Below are 6,000 nucleotides of genomic sequence, written 5' to 3' on the forward strand. Positions count from 1 at the left end.
ACCTGCGGCAGAATATGCTCTGACTCTACTCCTGGGCCCTGGCACGTACGGCACCTGGTTCAAGTCCCCCACTACGCAACACTTCTCGGAAGAGAGAAGAGGACGGATAGAAAAATAGTTTGGGGAACCGGAAGGAACCTAGGTCAGCATGGTAACAATGACCCAGCATCTCCTTGACCCTGGTGGCCTCAGAAATAAAACAAAATAAAAATGCGCTCGATTTTTTTTTTTTTTTTTTTGGGGGGGGGGGTATTTTTCAAGAACCGTAACTAATTGCCTTTCAACCTGATTGTATCGCGATACAAAGAAACAGCCAAAAATGTGTTTCGATACAGGAATACAGATACGAAATGTATTTCTGAAATCCTATCGCGATACATTTGTATCGCAATGCCCTCAACTGATTTGATTGGAAGAAATCATCGCATATATACATACACACTCCTCTGCCAACCAGATTCGGAGCCAATCGCTGCTCCTAAAAACATCCATCCAGAGACGTCACTGCGTATTTAGTTTTAAAGTGAATAAATAGATGGCACCTAACGCAATTGTCATCTCTCTTTTTAATATAAAACGCCTCAATCCGAAGCATCAAGTTCTTCTGCACAGGGGTTGCAATGATATTAGACGGAACCCGTGTTATACGGAAGACGGTATATGCGAGTATATCCATACAAGCCGAAGGCAGTTACATACACCAACTGCCATCGCCTGGGCCACAAACCGGACATCTGCCCTAATGCGTCGGTTTGTGCCACCTGCGGCAACATACATGAAAACATCCTCCAAGACGTCAGCTGCCCGAGCCCCAGCGCCCTGTTTTATCAAGGGTGCCGAAAGGCAGGTCACATAGGCACTGACCGAACCTGCCCGACGTGGCTGGAGGCAAACAAGCAAATCCGGGAAGAGGTAAAAAAACACAAAGAGCTGAATAAGGCACAACAACAACGACAAGAGGCGGGGCGGGAAGTCAAAATCCCACTTCCGTCCAATGCCGCCACGTGGGCCCACATGGTCAAACGCGGCCGCGAACCACCGACACCGTTAGCAGTGCCTGCCACAACACAGTCGGCAGAGGTGCAAGAGCTCAGGAATACATGCGCTGTCCTCAAGGCTGAGCTGGATCGACTCAAGAACATGGTTCAAGCCCAGCAAGAGGAAAACAATCAGTATGAGGCGAAGTTTTCACAGATGAAAACTTTATTCACCAGCCCATTCATCACCACAACAATGTGATTCGGGTCTTACAGTGGAACTGCAACGGGCTCAGCAAACGGGCGGCTGAACTTCGTGCAAAATTCCACGACAAACCTGAAGAGAAGCCTGACGTAATCCTGCTGCAGGGACCAACAGGCGCACCATCAATCTTTTTGGATTCAATGTATATTCATGTCCGTCCATCACTTCCCTTCGCCCCGGCCAGAGATACGACCCTCCGGGGAAGTTCCTCGTGTACGTGCGGTCGGATTAGGCTGAGCAGCACCAGATCGACTTGGGCAGTTACTGCACCGAGAGGCAAGAAGTCGTCGCAGTCCGCGTCAGGGTGCACCAGGGCGTGAACGTTGTTTTTACCTCTTCCTACTAAAGACCCAACCGAAGTAACAAGGAAAAATTAGATCACGGGTGGATCGGGCACTTGCACGCTCTCTACCCAAGGGACCAGAAGCTCTATGGGGGCGACTTCAATATGCAGCACCATCTGTGGGGCTATGATCCTAACACCCACTGCGCAGAGAGCTTTATTGGTGAAATGCAAGCTCATCGCACGCAGCTGGTAAACAAGTCAGAAATCAAGACGAGGATCAGGGACGCCGGGAGCAAAGACACAACCCTGGACCTGACTTGGACCTCCAATCCACACAGCCAATATCACAAGTGGAAATGTCTCCGGGACCCCTGGGGAAGCGACCATTGCCCGATTTATTTTGAGTTCTCGCCAACAAGAAATGTCAAGACAGGCAAGAAACGCATAGCACGCACTATCAACTGGGACAAGTTTCGTCAAGAGCTAGAAGAAGGGGACTCCTCCGCGGCGGCATCCTATGAGGGATTTCTGCACTCAGCGCTGAAAGAGGCAACCACTGAAACTCGCGTCGAGCAGGACGCGCCGACACCGGATCTTCGACTACTGGGCCTATGGGCAAAGAGGCTGCAAGCGATACAACGGTACCGCAACGGCCCCAGGACCCCGCATGCTTGGCGTGCGATTACGCGCGCCACGGTGGATGCCAAGATCTATGCAAGGCAACTGGATTCCAGCCGCTGGCTCGATTTTCCCGCCTCTCTCTCAGAGAAGACATCGGTAGAAAGGCTCTGGGCGGTCAGCCGAACACTTCTGGGGAAGAGGAAGGAGAAAGGAGCCACTTCGGCGATGGCCCTCAAGCTGAACAAGACCGACGAGCAGCTCGCCAACATGGCAGGGGACCTCTTTTTTCCCCAACCAGACAGCGCGAGCCACATTCCATCACCGTACGACATGGAGATTCTGGCCCCGGTCGACGGCCTGGACCGGCCTTTACGCTGGGGGAGCTTGAGTGGTCCCTCCATAAAGGTAAGTCCAGCACTGCACCGGGACCGGATCGGGTCACAATGACCATGCTGAAGGATCTTCCGGAGTCCACCAAACTTCAATTACTTGAGCCGGTGAACCATGTGTGGATTACAGGTATGCTACCCGAGCATAGGAAATACTCTCTAGTCATCCCCATACCGAAGCCCGGCAAGGACAAGGGCACGCTGAGCAACTTTAGGCCCATCTCTCTAACGTCTTGTACGTGCAAACTTATGGAGCGCATGGTTATGTCCCAAATCGACTGGCACCTCGAAACGACGGGAGCCTTCTACCCGGCGCAAACGGGGTTCCGATTGTGCCTTGGCACTCAAGAGAGCCTGACACTCATCTCCGACGACGTAATCCATAATGTGCACCGATCCAAGTTCCGAACCATCGTGGCAATCGACGTAAAAAAGGCGTTCGATTCTGTGCCCCACTCCACAATCATTGGAGAAGCCCATCGGCTAGGCCTTGCGGGGCGGATTCTCAATTTTATCAAGAACTTCTTGGCTGGGCGAACCTTTTCAGTCCGCTGCGGCCAGCATGACATCGAGCCCAAGCCGAACCGAGTGGGGGTCCTGCAGGGATCCGTACTTTCACCCACCTTGTTCAATCTAGCCATGGCAGATCTACCTCATGAACTTAGCGAAATCCCGGGTCTTGAATTCACCGTCTACGCAGACGATGTGTCCATTTGGACCTACATGGAAGATCTAAAGGTGCAGCAAATGGTACTACAAGCTGGACTCGACACAATCGAAGCCCACCTAGCCCGAGTGGGGATGCGGGCTGCACCAGAAAAGACAAACTGTACAGTCGTCACCTCGCCTGGCCTATACAACCGAGGTAAAGACTACGCGTCAAAACTGAACCTCATACTTACCGGGACACGCATTCAACCATCGACGTCGGTCAACATCCTCGGTATTTCGATCGAGCCGAACGGCAAGGGCGACATCTGGTTGCGCAACACACTCAAGCAAGGCAGGCCTGCGCTCAATGTGATCCGTAGGATTTGCAGCGCACGCGGAGGAGCAACTCAAACCGTCGCCAAGCAAATGGTCAAGACCCTCGTAGTGTCCCGGGTGTGCTATGGGGCCATTCATTGCAAGATTACGGCGCGGCAGTGGAAACAGCTTGAAGCCCTGAACAACCAGGCAATGAGGGTTATTACGGGCCTGCCCCGCTTCACCCCTCTCCCGAAGCTGAAGCAATACGCGCAACTCAATCAAATTCAAGACGTCGTGCGTGCTAGGAAGGATGCACATGAAGCTCGTCTCTGGACAACTCCGCAAGGCAGGGCCATCCAAAGCCTTCGCGAGGTCACACGTCCACATCTTCCCGAACTATCGGGGCCGATTCCACCCTGGGAGGACCTCCCGGTGATCACCAGCAGCAAACCACAGCTCCGCAAGGACTACAAACAGCAAGAAAGACGCGTAAAAGCACACATCAAGATGGTGGAGAGCTGGCAACACTCTGGATCGACACAGGCCGCATACACGGACAGTGCCTTGCTAGAAGGTCCCATCACCCGAAAATCTGCCGCCGTGGTTTTTCCTGACTTGGAGTTGGAAGCAGCCGAAGCCCTTCAACCTGGGGTGTCTACCAAGGGTGGGGAGCTAGCCGCCATTCGGCTCGCACTTGAGATCATCAGTGTGCACTTTAGCCCCCTTCCTGAGAATCTTCGAATATTTGCAGATTCTCAGGAGGCAATCAAGGAGTGCCGCACCCGCAACAGTCCCAGCATCCAAGTGCGGCAAGTTAAGAAACTCGTCTCAGAACTTTGTTCGCGGAGAGGAGTCACGACAAGAATTGAATGGGCTCCAGGCCATGCTGGGATTCCCGAAAACGAAACGGCTCACAATCTCGCCCGCGCCTCTCTTCTAGCTCTTCCCGGACAACGAGACGATGAGCCGCCACATCCACGCATCGATCACCGGTACGACCGGACAACTCGCTCTAAGGAGCGGGCTCTGTCACCCGTCGACTGGGAATATCAGGAGCATGACCCGGCTGAGGAGAGGGCGAGGATCAAAGAAGACATCAAAGCGAGACTAGACGAGCGCCTATCCGAACCGGGTCTTCCCGGACTTCCTTCCAAGAGGTTCGGTCGCAGAGGGCAAGTGCTGCCCACACGAGTAAGAACAGACGCCACCCTATCCCCGGCCCGCCTCGCCTTGTGGAGCAAGGGTAGAAGATCAGCTCTATTCTCCCACTGCGACATGCGTGTCAAAGCAGACATTCGACACTTGATCTGGGAATGTTCCAAATATCAAGGCATAAGAGCAATATATAGACCCCAACACGTTGATTCATTTGAAGGCTGGACTCACCCTCCTGGAAATGAAGACCGACAACGAAAGATTCTACGAAGCCTGCTGGACTTCGTCCATGACGCCAAAGTAGACTCTTTCATTAACCCTGATTTTTATTAATATGCCAGCACCCAGACCTCGAATTCAGTCACCGGTGCCCTCCCCACTCCCTGAATATTTTTTTTTTGGCTAATAAATCGCGTTCTAATCTAAAGGGACTCGAGAGCCCCACGCTCACATTACCGCAGAGCGAGCGCGGCCAGCCAGATCGAGGCACGGTATGCTCTCGCGTCACGATAGCTACGTCATTGCTCTGCCTACACTGATGACATGTGCACTGGCAGTCTAGGCAGCCCTCTCGAGATTTCATTCGAGTCCAATAGACGACTTTATAGCGCTATGGACTCTCGTAAAACTGAGAGTAGAAGTAATTTCGGTTGCGGCGTAAGCGGCGGCTTTATGTTTGTTGACACCTGCGTCGACATTGACGAAATATGCACAGAAACATTAAATATGGAAAAATAGAGCACGCAGAATGAAATACAAACATGGCAGGGGCACGGGCAAAGTAGAAGACGTTAACGCTGCGTAATGCATACATACAAAATACACTGGAAAAGACAAAAATAATTAAATCTAAAAAACGGAATTAAGTTGTCAACGTCGAGGTAAGGCGATTCGAAGGGAGAGCAGCCCTAGGCAGCCAAGGATGTATTTGTGATCGCGGTTATAAAGCACCGGCGACGTACGCCCCATGAAGTTGGCTAAATAAAATTCTCGCCCCGAGCGAGCGCATGAATGACTCTTTTCCACTTTCCTACCTTTGCAATGCAAAAAAGAGGGTCGCCTGTCTATAGCCTAGGCGACACAAATATCGATAAGCCATTGACTATGGCAGTACAATATTGACCAGCCTATACCAAGACATAAACAATAATATAAGAAAATTATTGGCTTCCATCGTAAACCGGAGACACGGAAAAATAAAAAAACGGACAAAACAACAACAAGTCTCAAACACAGCTACTAGTTTATTTGAACACCTCCGCTCTTATATATACACAACAACCCTCCTCTCCAAAGGTCGACACACCTCCTCTCCACTCCATCAACGACATCTCAAGC

Source organism: Ixodes scapularis, unplaced genomic scaffold (assembly GCF_016920785.2).
Source record: "Ixodes scapularis isolate PalLabHiFi unplaced genomic scaffold, ASM1692078v2 PGA_scaffold6__148_contigs__length_123643588, whole genome shotgun sequence".
In the NCBI taxonomy this organism is placed as follows: domain Eukaryota; kingdom Metazoa; phylum Arthropoda; class Arachnida; order Ixodida; family Ixodidae; genus Ixodes; species Ixodes scapularis.